Source organism: Panulirus ornatus, chromosome 1, assembly GCF_036320965.1.
Source record: "Panulirus ornatus isolate Po-2019 chromosome 1, ASM3632096v1, whole genome shotgun sequence".
Taxonomy (NCBI): domain Eukaryota; kingdom Metazoa; phylum Arthropoda; class Malacostraca; order Decapoda; family Palinuridae; genus Panulirus; species Panulirus ornatus.
Window position 1 is genome coordinate 33,652,259 of NC_092224.1, and position 13,360 is coordinate 33,665,618.

At 43.8% G+C, this 13,360-nt stretch overlaps 1 long non-coding RNA gene across 2 annotated transcripts in view; it reads right to left on the reverse strand.

Moving 5' to 3' along the window:
• Positions 1-5,318: 5,318 nt before the first annotated feature.
• The window catches only part of LOC139749873 (uncharacterized), a 140,985-nt gene continuing 132,943 nt past the window's right edge, over positions 5,319-13,360 (reverse strand). The window contains exons 5-7 of one of the 2 annotated variants that reach the window (XR_011713057.1): positions 7,960-8,100; positions 6,418-6,492; positions 5,319-5,562 (exon numbers count right to left, since the gene is read on the reverse strand). This is a non-coding gene — a long non-coding RNA (uncharacterized lncRNA). Of the gene's footprint in view, positions 5,563-6,276; positions 6,493-7,959; positions 8,101-13,360 lie in introns of both variants that reach the window. The other variant, XR_011713066.1, reaches the window with a different exon arrangement.

The following is a 13,360-nucleotide window of genomic DNA, read 5'->3' on the forward strand; positions in this document are numbered from 1 at the left end:
CGGAATGTAGTCATCATTTACAACCACCCAACAAAGCCTGGTCTACGATCACTTGATTATGGAACAAACCCTAGTCCCCAAACTCGATAGACGATGGATTAGCCAACAAAAGGCAGTCAACAGAAATTGGACCATTAGTCACAATATAATGATAATCAGTTAAAGAAAGGCGAACTGTCTTAGGAAATGCAGACAACCATCATATGACCGTGCCACCTTACAACGAGCAGACTTCTGTCAAGGGGGCCATCAACAACCACTGGACCGTTTAACAAAAATGGGAGCAAACAACTACTAGATCATCTTGAGAGAGGAGTTCGCCTCCCACAGGATCGAAACGCTCAACAGCTACTGAAGCCTCTGAGGGAGGTTCAACAGCTACTGGACCAATTGATGAGGAGGGCTCAACAAGTACTAGACCCTATGATGACAACAGTTCAACAGCCACTGGACTCTTTCTGATAAGGGAGGTCAGACAGCATTGATGTTGAAAGTTCAACAGCTACTGGACCTTTTAATGTGTCAGGTTCAAAATCTACTGAACTCACTGATGAGGGTTCAACAGCCACTGGACCCACCATGAGGCAGGTTCAACAACAAAACCCTCTACAGGGTAGGTTCAACAGCTACTTGACTACATGGCGAAGAATACGAATGGAATTTTGAAATCGATGGATTCTGTGAGGAAGAATAATAACCAACGGAATGTTTTGTTGCAAATTTCACAGATTCTCAACTAATAAAATGGTTACTTCAGCCAATTCTCGTGTGTGTGTGTGACCCTGATAACTCGTTTCTCGTGTTCGTTGTGCAGTCCGCTGGTACCTAGTTGGATAACTTTTTTTTTCCTCCTTCCAAACACTAAGTGTGACGGTAATACCCCATAACGCTACATCGTCCGTTCTGGGAGACATGGTGGCGTTGCGGAGCCGCGTGATTTTGTTACATAAAAGATGACACGGCACTGGGTTTTACACTGAATGACTTGGACGGGATGCATGTGAATCTTTTTGCTTCTTCGGTGAGTGTCCGAGCCTCAAAGTGCGTCTCTGGAGTAGATAACACTGAAGCTGTGGCAAACCTTAGTGTTGTGCCGGGTGAGTGACACAGGGAACTAGATGTGGTGAACGAGTGCCATCAAGGATAAAAGGATGTCCATACGACTGTATGCCATCATTAAGAAGCAAAAACTTGTCATTTTTTATGTAGTTATTCTTATTCCGAAAACGCCGTGCGCCGCTGCGTTTAGAGAGATAAATCGAACAGTTTTTCAATTTGTTGCTCGCTAGCAACGCGGTGCTGCCTCCAGCTAGCACTACTGTGTCTAGGGAGTGCTCCCTACTATCACTGGTGTTGTGTGTCAGTAGTGTTCCGCACCGTCACAGTTTCAGATGGTGTTGTGTACACACAAATCCATCACAAAGTACCTCCCTGCGACTCACCGGTGTCTCATATCCCTGGTGAGGAGGGATCGCGCCCTTCATCTCACCCATTGACCTACCACAAGGTTCGTATCCCCGTTCAGGTGCCGTCATGCCTCACACCTTGCTTGGATGGGGTCATGTGTGTAAAAAAAAAAAACGTTCCCTGGGTCCTGTGTTGTGTTCATCACTAAGATGTGAACAGTATTCAAAAAGTTTGAATTTGATGCTATAATCTCTGAGTACACAGTAGCAATTGAAGTAGAATCATTCTCGTAGATGGTATATATAATGTCAGAACTTCCTTCAAGACCTGGCGCTGATTATATATATAATAACAGAGGGAGAGATGGAGGAGACTGTGAGGGTGGTGTGACCCAGGATTGTGACAGTGTTGTAGGGCAAAGTCTGAACACACTAGACGTCGAACCCAAGCCACCTGGGCCTCATAATTCTGGGCCGTAAGCAGTCTCCTAGGCCCCGCCAGCAAATCTCCAGAGTCCCAGCCACCCTTCTAGGTCCCAGGCAGGTAATTATCACTATAAGCAGCATTTAAAGGTTTCTATTTTGAGATACGATTTTGCTGTATAAGAACATATAGATATATTTTCGAATCGCAGAATTGCAGGATCAGCAGCATCGCTGTATGCATTAACCACAGCTTCGTTTTATCTGCCCAACAGGTGACTAAAAGAAACGGGACGTACATCTCCTCGCCTATCTTATGGATTCCTCTTAAGAAAGAAATGTGACACCAGACACGGATATTACTTCAGCGTAATCCATCACATATTACGTGTTTTACGTATCAGTTCTCATACTCTTCGTATTAGAATGTCTGTTTTTTGTTTTTTTTTTGCCTCTCCATACAGGTAGTCACATACACAGACTTTTGAAATTGGTACCACATCACTTAGTAAGTGATGAGGGAAGACGATCTGCAGATGCTCTAAATGACGAAGTACTCCACTCTAAGGGCGCCTCTAAGGTTCTCGCCAGGAAGAGTAGATGGTCGCCGCTGGAACTGAAGACTTGAGAAAGATTTTTCTTCGGTGTCTGGACCAAGAGTAGTGATATATGACGGTTCGTAGAAGACGATTCTGCGTCGACTAGTGAAGCTGCAGGGACCTCTGGACGTCCACTTGAGCACATCTGTAAGACCCTTTAGCACGATTTGTACAACCCTTGAACACGATGGTACGACCCTTGGCTGCGATGGCCAGGCTTTTATCCTGACCCTTAAGAGTCAGGTCAAAAGCTCTGGAAGGTCGTACCGTCGTGCTCAGTTGCATGCAATCATCAAATGGCACCGTGGTGGTGTGGCCTTATATACAACGGCGACATTGCGTCAGCGTAATCATGCAGCGTAACATCATCGTTGTATCTAAGCTCTTGATAGTTCTCCAATCACAACGCCGTTAAGAAAGAATATAATGCTGTCGTTTCCTCAGCCAAAGTACTTTACCTCGACGTCGGAAGGCGATTTCAACACTCGGACATAGTTTCAGGCCTTTTTTTTTTTTTTTTCAATCATCTGTGTAAGAGTCGCTGATTTGTCGGATTCTATTCTTTTTCTTGTGCGTCGGTTCACATTCATAATATCATTCTGATATTCTTTTGCCAGTCATCTCATTTTCTAGTTTGTTTGTTATTGTGATCTGGATAAAATGCTAGACAAAAACTTTGTTACATATTTTTTGTGTATCTCGCACAACTTTTTCCAACTTCTGGACACTGCCTGCGTTCGCAATTTTTCCACGAAGCTGATCCTAGTCATCTAATGCTCTCGTGCTATCGAATACATTTTTACATCCTTCTCACGCGTTATTGTTATTCTATCTCTTGCGTCTTTGGAAGAGCTGTTTGCTGTCGACATCCTGAAGGTAGTTAAGAAACTTGAATGTTGCAATCAAGTCGCACTTTTCTCTCTTCTACTAGGACAGGTATATGGCCTTCTTATCCAACATTTGTAACTCATGCTGTCCTAATTTTGGTACCCTCTTTGAGTTACCAATTATGGACCTTATCCATTAGTCCTTTGTGCCTTTTTGAGAGGTAACTGAACTTAGAAGCATATTCAAGTTTTAGCCACATGTATGCTGTGAATAATTTGCTGAACATTTTCGTATGCATGTGCTTAGAAATGGTTCCATAATTTGGCAATTTGCAGTTTGATTCATTTCTCCCGATGCTCTGATGAAAGGTTGAGTATAAGGCTGACTTTCAAGTCCCATTCACACGGAGACTTCAGCGGGATATTACTTTGTAGATATTACCAGTATCGAGGTCGTCTTTCATCGTCCCCTAAACTTAATACTTTATATCTACTCTGTTTCAGTTTCATCAATCACATATCAGACCAACTTTAAAGTGAGTTGGCTCTTCATCATCCTTTAGTTCCCTATGATGTTGGTATTATCTGCAAGCATATTTAGGTATGTCATTCTGGCTTGTCATAAATAAGATCGTGATGAGCAATGGCTCCAGGACTAAGCCCTGTGGCACGCCAATTGTAACACCAGTTAATTTCTAGATGGCTCCTCTGACATGCGTCCTTTGTTCTTTTCTACTAGGAAAATTTTCCATCCATCAAAGGAGTCTTCCCTTATATGTTAATAAAGATCCAGCTTCTTTACCATCTTCACTTGTCATTGAACGAGATGCTTTCTCTCAGTCTAGGAGCACATAGTTCACCCACTTTACTTTTCTAACACAGAGCTTACGTTCTGAACTGTGTTAAAAGATCTCTTAAGCATGATTTTTTTCCTCAGCTGCACCGATTTTTACTTGGGTGATACTGTATCTTCTCTGTAAATACTCATTTATCTGCTTTCTGATTATCCTTTATAGTATTTTACAGACCAAACTTGTTAAAGAGACTGGTCTGTGGTATAGCACAATTTCGTGAACCACTCTTCTTTTGAAGAGGAACGATATTTACCGTCTCCCATTCCCTTGATGTACTTTACCCTCAACCTGCGTTATACTAAAGTCTTTCAAGTGTATCTGTACACTTTATCAGCACACATGGAGAAACTTTATCCGGAGCCTGAACGTTATAAAGGTCAAGGACCTACATTAGTCTCCTTAATGTCTTTTCCAGTAGTTCCAAAGCCTCACAAGACTCTCCTCCCCATTCCATACTACTGGCGCTGTAGTGTCTTCCACTAGGAAAACATTTTCAAATGGGTAGCTCATTTCCTTGCATATTTTTACATTATCCTCTATAACTCTTCCCTGTGAATCACGCAGCCTTATAAGCTTCTCTTTTAACTGACAATCAACCCCTGAATTCATGGAAAAGTCTTGGATTACGTCCTTTGTGTGTGTGAGTGTGTGTAAATGTATATTTGTGCGAGCATGCAGTAAAGCAAGAATACAATACACACATGGAAGCACCAGCAGGATGAGAAAGAAGGATGCAAAGTCCCGTTAATTGAGGCATGGGTGGCATGTTAAGTGTTCGAATCCTGGACAATTACTGACTGTTTCTTTACGATACAAATGACGTACAAGAAGAGTAGCATTGCAGTGTGTGTGCGTCAGTGAGGGGCAGCAACAAGTACTTTTGGGATTTATGGAAGGGAAAATACACCAATTATAACATGACTAGATTGCTGGAAGAAAATGGAAAGGTTTTCGCTCGATGGGAAGGTGAAAATCCGGGGGTTCAAACCTTCAGCCGCCATCAATCCTTTGTTCCACTTGGTCTTACACACATACACACACACCTATCATTGTCTCCGTCATAAAATATAGCGAAACATGCTATAATGATTGCCCATGACATTTCATACCTCGCCGTTTTTATGGTCGACATTAGAGAGAAACACAGAGTCATATTGTTATTAGGACTTGAGTGGTGGTGGTGGAGTAAATGAAACGATTCGAGACGTTTCTACAGTTTTATACCAAAGACCATGCCACTGGGGATGGTATGACTGAAGGTCGAGCTTGCTTGGGGAAGCATACGTCATAGTGGGGATGAGTACTTTGTTGGAATGCAGTGGTTTGCAGTCTTGTTTGTTTATCCTTGGGATGGCGCATGCGCAAAGGAGCTGGTCATCAGTCGATGGGTGGGTTCTTCAGCGTGGAAATCAGTGCTGCAACATTCTCTGTACGTCATGGTGTCTGCTGCTTTCTGAAAATAAACTCATGAAATATTATCATCAACAATTCCAGATAAAGTTCTTGTGAACAAAGCTGATCGGCATTATGATAACCTACTGTTCCTAACGTGTGAGCAAGACCTGTAAAATCGAACCAGACAGTGATTACAAAGACCAGTCATAATAATCTTATATGAAAGCAGAGTATAACTGACGAATAACATTAGATTACTAATTCTATAAAACTTTTTGCGAATGACACACTATCGAACACTGGACCCGGATATAGATTGCCGTCAGAGAAAATTCCCTTAAAGAGTATTCGGATACACAGTATCCTTAATTCTTATCAGAAACTACAGTCTCCCGAGGATCGTAACCATAAATAAACCAGAGCAGCTAGGAATGGACATCACATCACAGGTATTCAACCAGTGTTCCGAACACGCACGTTGCCCCATCCAAGTTGGAGGGTTAGGCATTAAACCTATCAACTACCATGGTAATTCAGGCCTTCAATGTCAAGCTCCTTACACCAACCAAGAAATCTCAAACACCTTCTTCAGTTGACAGAGGGAGCCTGGCTCTCGTGGGGGCCGGTAGGGATAACAAACCCAACCCCCTAGGCTCAGGTGCTTAGGTCCCTCACCACCGGCGGGGCCGCCCTAAAGTTGTTGGGAGGTTTAATCTCAAACAACAGCATCTTCAGTTGGGTAGGAAAATTCTAAGACCACATACACCCTCACTCTGTATATGCCTCATGTCCTGGTTGCCTGGTGATGTGATCTTGATAAAATAGATGATTGCCAAGAGCTTCGACGTCCGGGGTCTTACCATCGTCTGCTGCTGCACCACGTATGCAGTGATGTTAGCTAATGCAACCTCACCTTTTCTCTCTCTCTCTCTCTACGTTGAAGGCTCCAGTCACGAACAAAAGTCCACATCAAGGCCTGGGGCCTTATCTGAAATACAGAGAGGTTGATGAAAGGGATAAAGAAGAGACAGGGGAAAATAAGTTTTGGAAGATGTAAAGAAAAAAATATTTCATAATGTGCCACGTCATAGTTATTGGGAAAAACATGAGAGGATAGAGAGTTCCAAAGCTTTGAGGTGTAAGGAAAGAAACAGTTATCAAAATGGCTCACCCTTGAGTTGCACAACGGCATCACAGTAATCATGTGACGCAGTAGCTTGCCTATTATTACGTGGTCTCGCTAAACAAAGTAATACCTATAGAAGAGGGGAAAGTGATGAAAGGCAAACAGGTCAAGTTTTGAAATTAGCCTAGAAGAGTTTATAAGTCGGACAGCTTTCGACTCGGCTCTGTCAAGGAAAGATGCTCAACTGTTCACATGTTACCCGATATTATATCACTTGCTCAGGGTGGTGTTATCTACTTGAGCATTATCCACACTGATGATTACTCACATCAGCTTATTTGAGAAGTAATTTCACCTATTGTGTGTGGCAGTTTTTTTCCTCAGCAATTGAACGGATAGTTAGAAGGTTAACACCGCGGAGCAACGAGTAGTGGAGGATTCTTTGACTAACACTGCCATGTTATGACATTCCGAATGGGACTATCATTCAAGGGATCGTTTACGACATCCAATCACTGTCATCATTCAAGAACGCCAGTCGAGGTATTATCTCAGCCGTTCAGAAGAGCCATTAGGAGTATCTCACAAGACAACCACTCGTGCTGGTAGTCCAGAAAGATATCTTACGAGACAAAGAAGCAGTGGAAAAAATGGATGATCTAAGACAGCAATGTGAGACATCACTTTAAATGGAAATTAAGGAAATCATTCAAGAAAACCATTTCAGTAAAAAACAAAAGAAAAAAAAAGAGAGAGAGAGAGACGGACATTTGAGGGGATAGGGAGAGCAATTCTAGATGTCATTTTCTCATAGGATCGGATCACACTGATGTCGGAAGTGGAATTTACCAAGAGTACAGTCAGGTGGCGCCGTTGGCCGGCTGGCGGGGCGGGGTGTTGGCAGGATGTTACCGGTCGTTATCACACTCCTGGATGTAGTAAAGAGGAATGGCGAGCGATATATCACGAAATCGTGGTTCATTACGGGTCACGCGCGTTGCCAGCTTCGCCGGAGAACTATTCTAACCAAACTTGACGCGTTAGAAATGATTAGAATTAGACTCAGTTCGGTTTGGTTAACTACATTTTTCCCTTAGTCGTTCGGGGTTTGTATGAGAAATATTTCGATCATATCTAACCAAACCTAAAAATGAAAGAAAGAAAAACAAAAGGAGATTAACTTTCGTTTGACTGTCTGAGGTAATTGTTTAAAGGACAACGAACTCGCCTACTACACACACACACACACACACACACACACACACACCAGCAGTGGCCACCTCCAACGACGGTGAGCTTTTCTATCCCTAGTATGTACACATCCCTTACCTGCTGTAGGGAGTTTGCACACCCCATGACGCCTTGCGATTTCCTGCTTCGCTTGTGTCTTGGTCCTTGGGATTAAAGTCCTCGGTTGACCACCTAGGCCTCACATGAAGACAGATCTACTGGAGCGATCCATGTGATGATCTGGGGGAAAAAGACAACAAGAGTTGTTGTATTTATCCTCTACTTTGAGTCGTTTATATCAGGCGAAGATGTATTATAAACCTGAAGAAAGGCCATATATATATATATATATATATATATATATATATATATATATATATATATATATATATATATATAGTGTTTTTAGACCACTAGTGTTTAATATTTAAAACACAAAAAGTGGAAGAAAATGTTTGTTCCGAGAAACATATAAACTAAAGTATGCGATGTGGTCTGTCTTGCTATGTAAACAGTAGTCATCATCCGGAAATTAGCACAAGTCGCTTAACGTCTCAGCTAACTAGAGGCAATACTGGCTCCTGCGTCCGGTATCTGGACGCGTTCTTACTGCTGAATATCTAGTGTCTTGCTCTCAAGTATTGTTTCCTAGCATGTGACCATCATTTTTGAGGAGGAAATTATAAGAAAAGTCCGCATCAGTGCAGAATGCATGAAGCATCTGTTCTAAAAATTCTTTCCTCAACTTTTACCACGAATGATAAAGCCTCAAGCAAGCCTTAGTTGTTTCTGATGATCATCTTCAGCTGGAAATTTTACAGCAGAATTTGTATACACGGTGAGAAAGGCAGCAACGGCCTCCAGAGACTGATGCTCTTCAGTTCCTTTGTCATCATCTGACTCGTGGACTCTCGACAGTTCCTGAAGACTCAAGTCTTCACCATGCCACAACAGGAACACCTCGTGGTCACTGCACCTCCTTTCAACCCTGGATGAGTTAATTACACAGTGGCAGTTCTCTGCCGAGACTTCTACCTCCCCACACCAGTTCTCTGGCGGGGTGTAAGCCGTCCCCCAACCTGATTATTACGTGGAGCTATTACAGTGGGGTGGGGGGTGAAGGAAATGAAGGAATTATGAAAGATATGTCTGATGCTAATGTTTAGTGACTACATCTGTATTTCACCTCTTATGATTCTAGCTGAAGGAGTGGGTTGGTACGTGCTCTGAAGGCTTTAGCTCAGCAGCAGATGGAGTTTGTTTAATATCAGCCCGTGACTCGTGGAAGTTACGTGAGTAAAAAAAAGAGAATAAAAAAAACATTAGTTTGAAATCGTGATGATGGACTACGTCTAGAGTCAGAGGTGTTAGATGGGGGTGTTGAGGTGTCAAGCCCTGTGTTTGGTTCTAGTTATGGAGAAAGGTAGAGACATGAAAGGATATCATATGCACATGAAATACACGAGGTATGAGGATCAGTCTTATGTATGGGGTGAAGTCTGGGAATAAAAACATAGACATTAGGTTACTGTGGTTGGCTGTAGCTGCAACTGGTGCTATAATGGTTTACTATGTCCATTCCAGGAGACGACTCCTGCTGGCTCTTGGTCTTACAGGATGTGGAAGCACCAAGAGGGAGGGAAGCAAGAAGATCCACACCCGCTGATGGACTCGACCTACTGCCATACTCTCCACCTACTTTGCACGACCAATGAAAGAGTCTGGAAGCCCCAGAAACTTTTTCAACGTAGTCTCAGATGTGTAGGACGGTGAAGACACTCTTGATGTCTACCAGAACAAAATCTTGGAAGAAATGTAGTATATAAACAGTTTGGAGGAGAAATGAATTGATCTTCAAGAGAAGGTAGTGAAGAGTTGGAGATCAGAACTGCCGAATGCATACAGTTCCAAAGACTCATTCTCATCAAGGTGACGTATTCCTGGGCCATAAGCTGTAGATGTGAGCCTGGCAAGAAGAAAATGGAGGAAACCAATTTCATGACTTCAACATAACAGTTTCTGAGAGAGGGTGAAAACAAAGGTTGTGTTGCCCATGTTTGCACTGGGATTCAGTCGGGGACGATCACCTAGGGAACCGCAGTGGGCGATCTCTGAGGTGAACCGACCCAAATAGTTTAAGACAAAATGAAGTGGGAATAGTATCTCTCTTGGTGACAGGTATGCAAGGTCACAGTGCTAGTGTAATTTCCATAATCACGAAACTGAGGAAAAAATGTATCTTGGGAGTATGACAGTGTGCACCATCGGTGCAGACCGTCAATCTATACTTGTCAGTGAATGTCATTTTACACTGATGGATTTCTTGCGTGCTGGGGGGAAGGGGAGGGGGAAAGTTCCGTCACTGACACCTCGTCTCCCAGAGCAGAATAAGATGTCGTCTTAAGTCTGAAATCAATATGGTAAGAAATCTTTAGTCTGAGTTTAACGAGAAGGCTTCTATATTTCTTTTTTAACTCTCTCTCTCTCTCTCTCTCTCTCTCTCTCTCTCTCTCTCTCTCTCTCTCTCTCTCTCTCTCTAGCTCGCTCGCTCGCTCGTCAAGGACTCTAGGTCACAGCAGAAGTCTCCATCGAAGTCAGCCTATGAACGAAGCATACGAAAAGGAGGAAGAAACAGATGAAAATGGGAAGGAGGATAAGAGAAAGAATATTTTGTGTATAGTTTTCTTTATGTATTCCCTGAAGGACACGTACACACGCCCCTGAGCACGATGGTACGATCCCTGAGCACGATGGTACGACCCCTGAGCACGACAGTGTGATCATTTGACTGACTCATAATGGTCAAGGTAAGGACCAGGCCATCTTACTCGTGGCTCGTACCGTGGTGCTCAAGGGTAGGTCCGTCGTACTTAAGGCTCGTACCGTCGTAGCACAACCGTCGTACTCAAGGCTCGTGATGTCATGGCTCGACCGTCGTACTCAAGGCTCGTACCGTCGTAGCACAACCGTCGTACTCAAGGCTCGTGATGTCATGGCTCGACCGTCGTACTCAAGGCTCGTACCGTCGTAGCTCAACCGTCGTACTCAAGGCTCATAATGTCATAGCTCGACCGTCGTACTCAAGGCTCGTACGGTCGTACTCAAGGTTCGTACCGTCGTGACCAAGGCTCGTACCGTCGTAACCAAGGCTAGTACCGTCGTAATCAAGGCTAGTACCGTCGTAATCAAGGCTCGTACCGTCGTAATCAAGGCTCGTACCGTCGTAGCTCGACCTTCGTACTCAGGGTCTGTGTCTTCATGCTCAAGCGTGATTCAGGACTCTCTCTGACGATCCTCCCCACGACATCCACATTGTTCCTTCTGTCTACACGACAAGTCGCTTCTCTAAACCTCAATTTCGAGATTCTACCAAACAGTGTGGCCAGACTGGCCTCAAAACGGTGTCAGGAGATAAAGACAGTGTGTAGGTTGGCCTCAGAGTGTCAGCTGGTAGTGTCAGGATATAATGACTGTGTGAATTGGCCTTGAAGAGTCAGCTGGTGATTTTAGGGGACTTGCCTTGAGGGTGTCAGCTGGTGGTTCATGGAAATAATGAAATCATATGGACCAGCTTGAGTGTGTCAGCTGGTGGTGTCAGGATACGATGATGAAACAGATAAGTCTATATCGTCACCATGTCATTTGTCTACTGTCAGTGGACGACGCGAACTGTACTGAAACACGTTGTCATCATCATTGTGGTGTTGTGGGTTTTCAGAGTAAAACTCCGAAAAAATAGCAATTAAAGGAGACAGATCAATCATTTCTATCGACATACAAGTATCGGACGATTAGAGTTTTGGAAGGGTCAATTACAGGTCGTCTAGAAGTCATGGTGAAATAATCAGATGGTTTACTTTTGTTCTCTAAACGAACGCTTGAAGTCCTCTCGTTTTCTGTAGCGGAAAATTTTTAAAATTTATGACTATAATGTGAGGAATAACAGGATAGTATCCAAGCTCCAGATCCACTTGGCCACGAGTGGCAAATGATCCTTCAGGAGGGAGGTTATGAGGTCCATCCCTCCTCATCCTGGAGGGGGAGATTATAGAATTCAAGAGTGGAGTGTATATTACCTTCGCTCTTAAGTCTGTTTCACCCTCACCTCCTCCTCCTCCTCCTCCTCCATATACTCCTCCATGGGACAGAGCGAATTGGAACAATGTGGTATACGAGGGCCGACATGCTGTCAATGAACTGAACTAGGTCATATGAAGGTCCGGGGTAAATCATGGAAAGGTCTGTGGGGCCTGGATGTGGATAGGGAGCTGTGGTGTCGGTAGATTACACATGAGAGATACAAAATGAATGTGAGCGAATGCGGCCCTTTTTTTCGTCTGTTTCTGGCACTTAAGGCGGAAACGGAGATCTAGTATGATAGGAGAGAAAGAATACTTTCCACGTATTCCCTGCGTGTCGTAGACGGCGACTAAATGGTGGGGGAGCGTGGGGAGCTTCGATGTTCAAGGAACAGAGAAGAGGGTCAAGTGAGGATATTCCCTCTAAGGCTAAGTAAGTCCTCTATTCTTATAACAGAACCCTTCTAACTACTACAGCGGCAAGTTCGCACTAACTAGTCAACACATATCGTAAAATTCTCACGTATGGCGCCTTGATAATAAGTGACTTTTGGTGGAGAAACAAAACATTCCTACGCGGACGGTCCCGTCTTGGTTATGGAAAAATCGACTCGATATCTGTATGCTGCAACCACAACATGAATTGAGGGACACCAGTCAGAACCTCCTGCTAACACAACAACGGTGTCACGTATGTCGAAATTGCTGTAAAGTAAAGCGGCATGATGCAGTGGTAATGACAGTAATAAAACATTTGTTCCACAAATATACCGTCCTTATTTCACGGTCTCAAATCGTGAAAAGTACACTAATCTCCTTCCTCGGTGATATTGCTATGGAGGACGTAATTATGACGTTGCACCACTCGGATGTATTCTCAATCTTGCGACCAGCCAGGTTTTCATGAACTGTTTGGTAGACTTTGACTGGGGGGCGCGTCGGTCTCCGCTGATCAATTATAATCAACTTTTTGATCCGAAACCAGGTCACTGGATACAAGACCTTTCTTTTTTTGTGATAGATCCTTTGTGACTTAGAAAGACTTGGTATTTTCTTCTCTCATTTGGAAATACGTGGTCGTTTTTTTTTTTTTTGCTGTAGGTTTGTGAGGGGATACGTCAGTGATTCGTTGTACATGGGGGGATGGTTGCCTATTGCCCTAGTTCTGGGGTGGAGGCCGTCACAGTGGAGGTACTGAGGAGCACCGTGAGGTATGGAGGGACGGCTCGCTGTGTATCTAGGGTAAAGGGAAGGCGTCATTCATGTCGGTAAGTTCTCCAGATTCGATATCATTCCAGGTTGGGTTTGAACGTGTCATTAGCGTATGTGTTGTTCTGTGGAGTGATGTGAGGAGTTGCGGGAATGGAAGGGACGGGAAGTGGGGAGCTGCAGAGATGGAACGGAGGTCGAGCTGTGGGGAA